The sequence below is a fragment of the Peromyscus californicus genome, unplaced genomic scaffold (assembly GCF_007827085.1).
Source record: "Peromyscus californicus insignis strain IS unplaced genomic scaffold, ASM782708v3 Scaffold_8__1_contigs__length_139910024, whole genome shotgun sequence".
Classification (NCBI taxonomy): Eukaryota; Metazoa; Chordata; class Mammalia; order Rodentia; family Cricetidae; genus Peromyscus; species Peromyscus californicus.
In genome coordinates, this window is record NW_026294606.1 from 86238800 (window position 1) to 86250812 (window position 12013).

A 12013-nucleotide genomic window follows, 5' to 3' on the forward strand; every position below is an offset into this window, starting at 1 on the left:
GGGAGGTTGCCTTGGAACTGGACTAGACTGTCTGCTATCTGCTAAGTGTGGGCGGAGTCTGTGCAGTTTGGGAGGAAATGATCTTCAAACATCAGCTCATACTGACAGACAAGTACAACTGGCTGCAGACCGGAAACGGTTATGAGATGCCGTTGTCTGTCAAGGGCCACCCCAGGAGCCTCTGAGACCAAAACATCGTAAGGACTCGCCAGGAAGCCACTGTGCCCAAACACTGCTGAGGCTCCATGGCACTGCTCAGGATGAAAATTACTCCAGAGTAAGAGGGGAGGGGAGGCGAGGGGAGGGGAGGGGAGGGACCGGTTCTCACTGGATTGTGAATGTGTGCTCAATAGAAAGCAACACGCTAGTTGTTCTCCGTTTCCTGTGGCTGCCTGATATCCTATGTGGGACCAAGGAACCAGTTCCAAAACCCCATCTGAGCCACCCACACCCCTGCCCAGTGCCTCCTGGTCCCCTCTACACCTTGAGTCCCCAATGTGTGATGGAGGGTAGAGGGTTGCTAAGTGCCTGGAAGAATCAGGGTCCTGCCATATGCAACCAGAAAGGAAATATCTCATGTCCCTCATTCCGGCCCCGGAAGAGCAGGACATGGGATGAACTGTGGCTGTTTTCTGGTTGACTCTGAGGCACCCAGCAAGCCCCTCAGACACTGGGAGCTGCTGGCAGCTCAAGACTTCACGTAAGCCGAGTGTCCAGAAGGCCAACATTTGTCATGGTGGCCACGTGCTCTAAAGGCAACACCGTGCAGGTGAGAACATGGGTGGGTCTGCGGTTTGAGAGGACGTCGGTGGGAACCGAGCTCTGTCATGCTGCTCAGGGCCAGGTTTTCACAATGTACCATTATGCGGGGATCCATCTTACCTGAAACTAGAGTATACTACACCCGTGGGCTTTTGATCCCAGTTCTCAGGAGAACTGGGGGTAATTTCTTCATGATTCTCTATAGATAGAGTAGCCATGGAACTCTCTCTGCTTACTGAACTGTGGGACTCCGTGCTGGACAGAGCTCACAGCCGGCAAGATGAAGAGATTAAAGCCACCTGGGCTAGAGGTATGGCACTCCCTAAAGCCACAGAGGTCACAAGAGCCTAGAACACCATCTGGTCCCAGAAGCCATCCCAGCAAAAAAGCTAAGGTTCACCCACAGCCCCGCCTTCTGCAAAGTTCACTTTGGATGAATAAGGTAGCAATGTGAGTGTCTTGCCCCCATGATGGGATGTCTAGTCACTTTCCTGCACAGGGTTGTCTGCATGACTGTGTATGAGTTTGTGTGTGTGTGTGTGTGTGTGTGTGTGTGTGTGTGTGTGTGTGTGTGTGTGTCTATGTCTGTGTGTGCGTGTGCATATGCATGTTTTGTATGTACATGTGTATACATGTGTGTTCTGATCTGCCCCATAGCACCGGGGCGAGCCAGGTGCTGTCCCGTTTGTAGCTTTGTAGCTAATGAACAGAGCAGGGCTGGCTGGCTAATTAAGACTCGTTCGTGTCCGTCTCCTGAGAAGAAAGCGGCCCTGTGGCTGGCGTGGAAAACAATTAACCCCACTTGAGTTCAGAAGCTGATGTGAGCTGAGAGCTCATTTCCCTTCTGGAGTCACTAATTAATGATTCTCTTCCTTCCCCACCCTGGCTCCCGTCTCGGCTTCTTTAGCTGGCAGCCTCACTTGTCATTCCACACTGCTCCTGGCTGGCAGCGCAAAAGCAGACTTGGAAACATATCAGAGGGAGCTACCACCATGCCCCGGGATGCTGACATCTGTTTCTGTTCAGTTGCTTCTTTTGCTCGGAAGCATATCACAGCCTGATGAATGTGAGGAGCCATCCTGAGAGATGCCAGCCAGCAACCCAGAGGCACTGAAAATAGAAATGACTATGGCTTATGCTTGGCAGGGTGAGGCATGTGGGTTTTAATGAGAAAACCCAGAACACGCTGAGTAAACGAGAGGCCTCTGCCTGCATGTGCGTGGACCTCAGGACTAGAGACAATGCTGGAGGCTTGTAATTACCTACACCAACAGCTGCCTTGAGCTGACCTGGCTGTTTGCAAATACAGTCATTTTTATTTGTGCTATTTCCAAATTGCGGCTCAATTTCCCATGTCACCTTTCTCTTTGTATCTGTGGTTATGGCCTTGAGCTTCCTCGAGTTGATTGGAGACACAGTCTGCAAGGGGTCCTGTCAGGGCTTCCCGGGGAAGCTGCAGGTCCCAGAGGGACAGGAGACCGGAAGACCACTGCATAAGACCCAGGAGCAAGCAGGCAGAGGACTCAGCACTTACACAGAGGGAAATGCTCTGGTACACTGCTCAGAACACTTCCTTTCCAGTCGGCTGGTTGAAAGAGTGACCAGAGGTCAAGCAAGAAGGAATTTTTAAAATATTGATGAAGTGTGTGTGTGTGTGTGTGTGTGTGTGTGTGTGTGTGTTTATATATATGAGTTGTTAGGTGGTTGGGTAGATAAATAGACTGGTAGGTGAATGGGTAAATAGCCATATGGATAAGTACATGAATTGATGAGAGGGTAGGAAAATAGGGGGATTTTGAGATGAACAAGAGATTCAATCAATAGTTCATTTGTGTGTTGAAGAATTCATCCATGCTGGTCCAGAAAGGTTTGGAAGAATCATTAAGTTGGAAAATCAGGGAGATCCTTACCACTAGAATTATTCCCCTATTTGGGGATAGAGATGTGTCGCCCGAATTTACCATGTCTCAGTTCAGTTAACACTTATTAGGCACTATTGGATAGTTTGAAAATGAGATGTGTGAGACAGTGTGTGGGTGTGCACTTGTGGAGGTCAGAATCAATCCCCCCTCTCCCCACACACATTTTTTCCTTCTACTTTTCCATGGGTTCTGGGAATCTGAATCAAGCTGTCAGCTTTTCCTGTTTGCTAAACCAAGCAGGGAGTTTTGTCCTGCGGGCTATTTGGGACCTTCTAGGGAGGACCATGGCAGCGGACCCCAGTGCTCCCACAGATTTTACTGTTGTCGTCACTATAATTTTATTGCTACATTCAGCATTTTCCCTCTCACACTGGAGAGTTCCATTTAGACATGAATAAACCTTTTGTTTCCAGATTCTTCTTTTTCTAGGTTCTGAGAAAACTACCACCAGTTAGCAGTCACCAAGAAGAGGTTGCAATTACCAAAATTACTGTTTACCTAATACTAACTAGTGCACTGGCTTCGGGTGGTGCCTTCCTCTCTCCTGAGTCACCACCCTGTGGCCTTAAAGCTGAGTTTCTTCTGCTTCTAAGTTAGTGATTGATCTCTTCAAGTAAGACCATTTGAGAGCTCTGACAGGTGTCCAGTGTGGTTTAGGAGCTATTGGCTAGTTCCCCTAGAACTGTTAGAAACCTTTAAAAAGCTGTATCTTAGCTAGCTAACTGTCACAAAGTGGAACCTTCCTAGAAGGTCTGGAATTTTCTTATTGTTGGGACAGGAATAGCATGTTCTTGCAGGTTTTTTTATATAACATGGCAGTGGAAATTCTACTTAATATTCAATAAAAGTCAGGCTGGGAGACATGGGAATACTCTGTCTCAAAAACAACAAAGGTTTGTTGTTTTTGTATTTTGTTTTTTGTTTGTGTGTGTGTGTGTGTGTGTGTGTGTGTGTGTGTGTGTGTGTGTGTGTGCGTTTTGGAAAAAAAGAGAAAGTAAAGTACATTATTGACAGTGAGATGAATCGAATAAGTGCTGGTCACATAACCAGAGGCAAGCATGGTGGACTACCCCTGTAATCCCAGCATGACCCCTGGTCCTCCCAGCTCTTTCCTGAATGCTGCTATACTAGCATGTCTGGTGGGAAGACAAGAATCTTGGGATACCTCGGCTCACTGGCCTTTATCCAGCACGGGGATCAAGAGAGAAGTATTGGCTTCTCCCTCTCACCATGGAAGCCACCCCACTGAAGCAGAGGAAGGCAACTCTAGCACTGATAATAAAAGACGACAGCTAAAACAAAATTTGTTCTCAAGTCTACACAGGACATCTTCCTGGGTCCTCCCAACTCTTATCTCCAAAAGGAGGTAAAATGCCAGGTTTCTAAGCCAGGGCTTTAATGGGCAGGATTTGTCTCTGTCATAGAACTGGGAAATACCCCAATGACACTCTCACGCCAGGCAAGCCAGCATGAGGTATAAAGTAATCATCAGACAAGGAATGTGTTTCTTTTATAGCAGACTGATTCTTTCTTTGGGTCTCTGCTGAGTCTATGTGTGAAAAGAAGTATTTATTCATTTGTATAACATCCTTTTCACTTTCCCATAGTTAATGAAAACAAAACTTTTAAAAAGGATTTTAATTAGGCCGGGCGGTGGTGGCGCACGCCTTTAATCCCAGCACTCGGGAGGCAGAGGCAGGTGGATCTCTTTGAGTTCAAGGCCAGCCTGGGCTACCAAGTGAGTTCCAGGAAAGGCGCAAAGCTACACAGAGAAACCCTGTCTCAAAAAAAAAAAAAAAAAAAAGGATTTTAATTATGACATGATCTCAAGCCATTTCTATGAGATTAGAGTTTTTATTTCTTAAAGAACTGAGATAGATGCTGTTGAGTCAAAGAACAAAGAAACAGCATTAAAAAAAAATCAGACAGATCTGGGTGTGATGGTGCACGCCTTTAATCCCAGTACTCAGGAGCCAGAGGCAGGTGGATCTCTGAGTTTATGGCTAGCTAAGTCTACGTAGTGAGCTCCAGGACAGCCAGGGCTACATAGTGAAAGGCCTGTCTCAGAGAGAGAAGGAGTGAGTGAGTGAGTGAGAGAGAGAAGGGGGGAGAGGGAGGGAGAGAGAGAGGGGGGGGGGGAGATCAGCTAGGAAGCTCCATCTCTGCCAGGCAGGCACACTGCTCTCCCATACAGTACCACTGGGGGAAGGAGGCAGGGTGGGCGCTGGCCAGAGCACATTAGCATTCTTCACCTCTTGGCTTGCAGGGTCTCTGTTTCCTTCGCATTTGTGCATCTGAAGAAAGTGTCTAGTGTAATTCTCCCAGAAGTCCTGGAGGACACAGTCTATACAGTGAGTCTGAATTTGAGGCCGGCCAGGAACCAGGGCACCTGATACTCAGTCTGTACAGCAACAGTTGTGAGGACGTAGCTGAGGTTTCACAGTGGTGTGTGTGTCAGTCTGGCCTTGAGTGGGAGTCCTGCAGGAGCAAGCCGAACAGGAAGAAAATGAAAAAAACACCACATCCTGTGACACATCTTGGGTGGTGAGCTGTTACCCAGAGCGCGCCAGTGCGGCCATTCTGCTTCCTGTGACAGACCTACATGATCTAGTGCCTGAGGCAGGACACTGCCCTGCACCAGGGCTCCTGCTCTCTGCCATAGTTCAGATATATACAACTAGCTCTAACAAATGAGCAAGACTTTTATGGAGTCATCTCTGATACCAAACCAGTTCGTGGCGGTTATGTGGTTGGGTCCACAGCCCCACGGCTGGCAAGATGAGGAGTGTGGTCTTTCAAGCCTCACTTCCTTCTACGCTCTCCTCTGCTTGTGACCTTAGCAGGGACCTTTCTACCCCTCTCCTGGGAAGCCAGCTGTACCGGAAATGAAGAACAGCAGAGAACAGTCTGCTCTCAGCCCCTCGGAAAGGCCAGGTTACTCTGTTGAGGGTGAGTGAAATGGAGAAGAAAAACCACAGAGAATCGACAAAACCCCAAAGGTAACTGGATTAAAACAATCACAAAATTAACTATCACCTGGACTGACAACTAGGTGAGGAGACAGAGATAACTGCAGAAATAAAGCAGGAGCCAAGTGTGTTGATGCAAGTCTATACTCTTAGTACAGGGCAGGCTGAGGCAGGAAGATCTCATTTGAGGCCAGCCTGGGCTATATAACAGGCAAGGAGGGAGGAAGGGGAGAAATTAGCATTCATTTTCTAAAAATAAGAAATGCTATGAACACTTCTACACCAGATAAAATAGATAAATCCAGATGAAATGGACAAATCCCTAGAAATGTACCAATTACTTAAACTTGACTCAAGATGAAATAGAAATTCTAAATAAACCCATAACATGTTTAGGCATTGAATCAGGAACCAAGAACCCTCCAACAAAGAGAAGTCCAGAATCAGATGGTTTTGTTGTGAACTCTACCAAATACTTAAAGAATTATCACCAGGCCTAAACACTAAGGTAGCCTTTCCTAACACACTCATTCTATGAAGCAGCCACTACTCCAAATCCAGAGCCAGATGAATACAGCTTGAGAAAAGAAAATGACAGCCCAAGAACATGTCTTAGTAGGCTGCAAAATCTCAACAAAATCTTGCAAATCAGACTCAGCAGCACATGGCCTTGGGCATAGCTCAGCAGGTAAGAGTACTTGCTGTGCAAGCACGAGGACCTGAGTTCGAGTCCCTAGAACCCACACAGATATGTCAGGCATGGATTGGTCCATGCTGTCCATGCTTCAGTGGATGGTCCCAGACTCACGCGCACATGAGCAGCATTATTTGGACTCAGTGGGTTATTTAAAAAAAGAAGACATGGCCGGGCGGTGGTGGCGCACGCCTTTAATCCCAGCACTCGGGAGGCAGAGCCAGGCGGATCTCCGTGAGTTCGAGGCCAGCCTGGGCTACCAAGTGAGTCCCAGGAAAGGCGTAAAGCTACACAGAGAAACCCTGTCTCGAAAAAACCAAAAAAAAAAAAAAAAAAAAAAAAAAGAAGACATGAAGTTGAGAGAGGGATGTGTTGGGGAGATCCATGAGAGTGGGGGGATTGGACAGGATAAAAATACATTGTATACATGTAGAAAATGCCTTTAAATTGAAAAGAACTTGGTGACAAATCCTTTTTAAAAAACGTTTTGCTTGACTGTGCATGCACCTGCAACCCCAGCCCTGGCTGAGGGAAAGGCTTAGGGAAGTGAGGCAGAAGGATCACTGGGGCTCACTAGCCACCAAGCTGGCTCCAGCCTCAGTGACAGACCTTCTCTCAAGGGACTAAGAGTGACAGGACACATGTGGCCTCTGCACAGGCACATTTGCACACATATACAGCACACACAGAGCACACAAAACACTACTGCTACTAATTTCAGCAGGGCATTAAAGAGACTCTATGTCAGGACCAAGCGTGGTCTTCCCCGGGAAAAATCAATCAATACAACACACAGCACAAAAATGAAGGAAGAAAAACTCAGGATTATCCCAACTGATGCAGAAAACATTTTTCAGAACTCAGCATCTTTCTGTGATAAAAAAAATCAATAAATTAGAGTAGAAAGAAATGTTCTCAAAATGACAAAGGTCGTATATAAAACCCCCAGCTATCATCATACTCGATGCTGAAAGACTGAAAATTTTTCCATCTCAGATCAGTAACAAGACAAGGACATTGACCTTGGCTGCTTTTGTTCAACACAGTAGTTGAAATTTTAGTCAAAGAAATCAGGCAGAAAGAAATGAAATTTTCAAGGCACCAAATGAAAAGGAAGAACCAGATGATTTCTGTTCACAGACAGCATGGTCTTATATGAAGAAAATCCTAAAGAATCTACTCAAAAGGAAAATTGTTAAAGCTGAAAACTGAATTTAAGAAAATACAGGACACAAAATCAACACTAAAAAATCAGTTGCATTTCTACAAATTCACAATGAACATTTCTAAAAGGACATTAAGGAAGGAATTGACACTAGGCTGAGACTCAGATCAGTGGATCCCTCAGCCATCATTAGAAAAGCTTCTTGCAGAAGATGGGAACTAACAGAGACCCACAACTCAACAATGTGCAGAATGGGAGACTTTGGAGCACTCAGTCTTAAATGAGATGTTTTTATCAAATCCTTCCCTCACAGCTCAAGGATCTATGCGGAGAAGGAGGTGAAAAGGTTCTAAGGGGCAGAGGTCGTGGGTTACCCCAAGGAAACAGGGTCCTTAAGATGCAACAGGACTGAGGCACACAGCAACTCACAGAGACTGTGGCAGCACACATGAGACCAGCACAGACTCAAACTACATGAGGTCCCAGTGCTAACAGGGAAAGTAGACACAGGCTTCCACACCTAACCAAAAAGCTATCTTCAACTGATGCCCACTGGCAAAGGAAAAATTAGTTTTCTCCAGCCGAGTCTCACTGGGTATATTAACCAAACTTCAAGGTAGGCTCCAAGCCCAGGAGTAGCCAACACAAAATGAACTCAATGGTACTTTTGTAGACTTCTTGTCTCATTTTGCTTTGTTTGAGCATTTTTTTTTGTCTTACTGGTCTTTTTTGTTTATATATTTTGGTCCATTTTTGTGGGGTTTTGGGGGAGTTCTCTCTCTCTCTCTGTATGTATGTATGTATGTATGTATATGTATGCATGTTTCTTGTTTTTTCTTTCAAAGAAAGAGAAAGGGCATGAAATTGGGTCAGAGGGAGGTGGGGAGCAGCTGGGAGGAGCTGGGGAGGGTGAAAGTATAGTTAAAATATATTGTATGAAAATAAGTTCAATTAAAAAATAATTAAAGAAAGAAAACACTTGCAGTGCTGCAGAGAAAGCTCAGTGGTTAAGAGTGCTTGATGCTCTTCCAAAGGACCTGAGTTTGGTTCCTAGCACCTAGGTTGAGTGGCACACAACCATCTGTAACATCAACTCCCAGAGATCGGATGCCCTCTCCTGGCCTCTGTTGGCACCTGTACTCACATGCACATACCACATGCAGACACAAGCCCATAAATAAAAATACAATAATAAAAAAAAACAAAGTATAGGATACAAAATCAGTTATATTTCTACAAACCCACAATAAATAGCCCAAAAAGGAAATTAAGAAAATGTTTAATAAAAACCAGAGCCAGATATTGGGGTAAATGCTGAAAGATCAGAGAGATAAAGGAACAAGCCACAGCCACTTCTCACCTCACCAATTTTTCAGCCAAAAAGAGAAGATCCTGTTTCCATGAATCCTCAGAGTGAATGCCTCTCAGTCCTCAGCCGAAAGGCTCTTGAGTTCCTCCTGTCTCCTCATGTTTTATATGCCTTTCTCCACCCAGCCATTTCATGTCCTATCTCAACCTTCCTAGTGCTGGGATTAAAGGCATGTGTGCTTCCCAAATATTGGTAGCAAAGGCATGAGATCTCAAGTGCTGGAATTAAAGGTGTGTGCCACCACTGCCTGGCTCTGTTTCTTTTAGACTGGATTAATCTCATGTAGTCTAGGGTGGCCTTGAACGCAACAGAGATCCACACGGATCTCTGTCTCTTCCTCCTAAATACTGGGATTAAAGGTGTGTGCCACCATTGCCTGACCTCTGTGTTTAACTCTGTGGCTGGCTCTGTCTTCTGATCTTCAGGTAAGATTTATTTCTTAGATTACAAATATCATCACAAGAAAAGATTTCACTTTCAACATCATCAAAAAGAAAAAAATACTTAGAACAAACGTATCCAAGGAAGTGAAGACCTGTACACTGAATACTGCAAAATATTGTCAAAGAGAATTAAAGAAACCATAAATAGAGGAAAAGAAACCTCATGTTCCTGGATTATAAGATACAATAATTTTTAAACTACAATAGCCAAAACATTTTACAGTTAACACAACCCCTGCAAAGTCCTCACATTATTCTTTTAGTTTTAAAAAATCTATCTCTCTCTCCCTCCCTCCCTCTCCTTCCCTCTCTCCCTGCCTTCCTCTCTCCCTCCTCCTCTTCCTTTTGATTTATTGCTTTGTAGAAACAGGAATCTCAGAGGACTATGAGCAACCAGACCTTGAGAAAGAAAACAAAGCCAGTGGACTCACATTTCCTGACTTGAATGTATACATAAGCTGTAGTCATCAAAATGGTATGGAACTAACATAAAAACAGACACACCAGCACAGCAGAACAGGAAGACTCGAGATGTACAAAGTCAAGTGATCTTTGGCAAGAGTGACAAAGATCCAACAGAGACTAGAACTTGTTTTCTGCAGAAAATGGTGCATGCAAAAGAATGAGAAGCACGCCTGCCCACCTTCCACCATACAAAAACAACTCAGTATGGATGAAGAATTAAAACAGTGACACTCTTGAAAGAGTGATACAGCTAATAAGTAGCAAAATTAGAAGACTCTGAGCCAGGCTTGGGTCCAGAGTCCTAAGCTAGTTACTGTTGGACTAAATAGTTGAGAATCAAGATGGGAAAAGTGTGGTTAAGAACTTCATAGCCTGGAGCTTGAGAGACGACTCAGTCAGTAAAGTGTCTGGTGACAAGTACGAGACGTGTTCAGATCCTCAGCACCCACACACAAAGCTGGGCCTGGTGACACACATGTATAACCCCAGTGCTGGTGGGGTTGGGGTCCAGATATATCCTTGGAGCTCAATGGTCAGCCGGCCTACCTGAACAGATGAGTTCCAGTTTGGTGAGAAACCTTGTCTAAAAAATAAGGTGGCAGACTTTGGGTCTGGTTAATTTGGTATATGATGTCTGTTATTGCCAATTTTTAATAACAAAGCTAATTTTTAAAAATTAAAGTAAAGTGGGAAGCATAGAGGAGAATATCTGATGTTGACCTCCACACACATGTATATGCACCTGCACACATTCATGAGAATGTACATATACACTTGTACATAACACATACAGAAGAACATATAACCTGGGAGAGGTAGGAAGGGCATGGCTCAGCAGCAGAGTATGCTTAGAATTTATCAATGAGAGCTATAAGACCATAAGTCAGTGGTAGAGTACAACCAGTCTAGAAGCAAACCAATGAAGTTGGTGTGAGGCCCTGGGTTCCATCCCCAACACCACAAACCTGACTGTTCTGTAGAATTACATCCCATTTTTTTCCTTATTAGAAGCCAAGAATTCCCTTCAAATTTGAGAGGGGAGGAGGGAGGGGAAGAGAGAGAAGAGACAGGGAGGAGAGGGAAAGGGAGACAGAGAGAGAGAGGGAGAGAGATTCATTTACTCCTAGTAGGTAAGAAATTCAAGAAGAAAACCCACACACTCTTAGGATAGTCCCAGTGTTGTCGACACCTGCCAGTATCCTACAAGTCTTTATAAAAACACAACTGGTGTCATGACAGTGCCCTTGACGGCATCTTCACCATAAACACACTGGGTGTCATGACAGTGCCCTTGACGGCATCTTCACCATAAACACACTGGGTGTCATGACAGTGCCCTTGACGGCATCTTCACCATAAACACAATCATGCACTTCCACTTGCAATCCACATCCCCACTGTCAGCATAATATCAAGTGATGTGGCTTTAGGACCTCGTGTGTCAAACTGTCACAGTCCACAGCTCTCTAGAGAAGTGGTTCAAGCCAAGGGCTGTGTGCGTGTAGCAGTGAATGAGGCACACATTATTCAGGAAAAATACATACATCTTGCGTATTTTAAGAGAAATTATCCAGAAAATCTTGGTTATGATCTCCAGGTTTTACTAGGATGCAGTCTACATGGTTGATTCAAAACAGAACTCCAAGAGAGATGGAGGTTAATGTGAAGGAACTATTAAACATGCATTTAGTTAGGGATAGTCACTTTCACTAAAAATATTGGTTTTAATCAATCTAAGTCTGTATCTCATATTATTTTTAAATGTCAGTGTGGTGGTTTAAATGTAATTGGCCCACATAATCTCATAGGGAGTGACACTATTAGGAGGTGTGGCTTTGTTGGAGTGAGTATGGCCTTGTTGGAGGAAGTATGTCACTGTGGGGGCGGGTTTTGAGGTTTCTATGCTCAGGATACTGCCCAGTGTCTCAGTTGACTTCCTGTTGCATGCAAGATGTAGGACTCTCAGCTACTACTTTAGCACCATATCTGTCTGCACGCCACCATGCTTCCCATCATGATGATAATGGACAGAACCTCTGAAACTGTAAGCAAGCCACCTCAATTAAATGTTTTCTTTATAAGAGTTGCTGTGGTCATGGTGTCTCTTCACAGTAATAAAAACCCTGAGACAATCAGTAAGAAAGATTCTAATTCATTTGTCTTAGTCTGTTTTCTGTTGCTATAACAAAATACCTAAGGCTGGATTTTTTATAAAGAAAAGAGT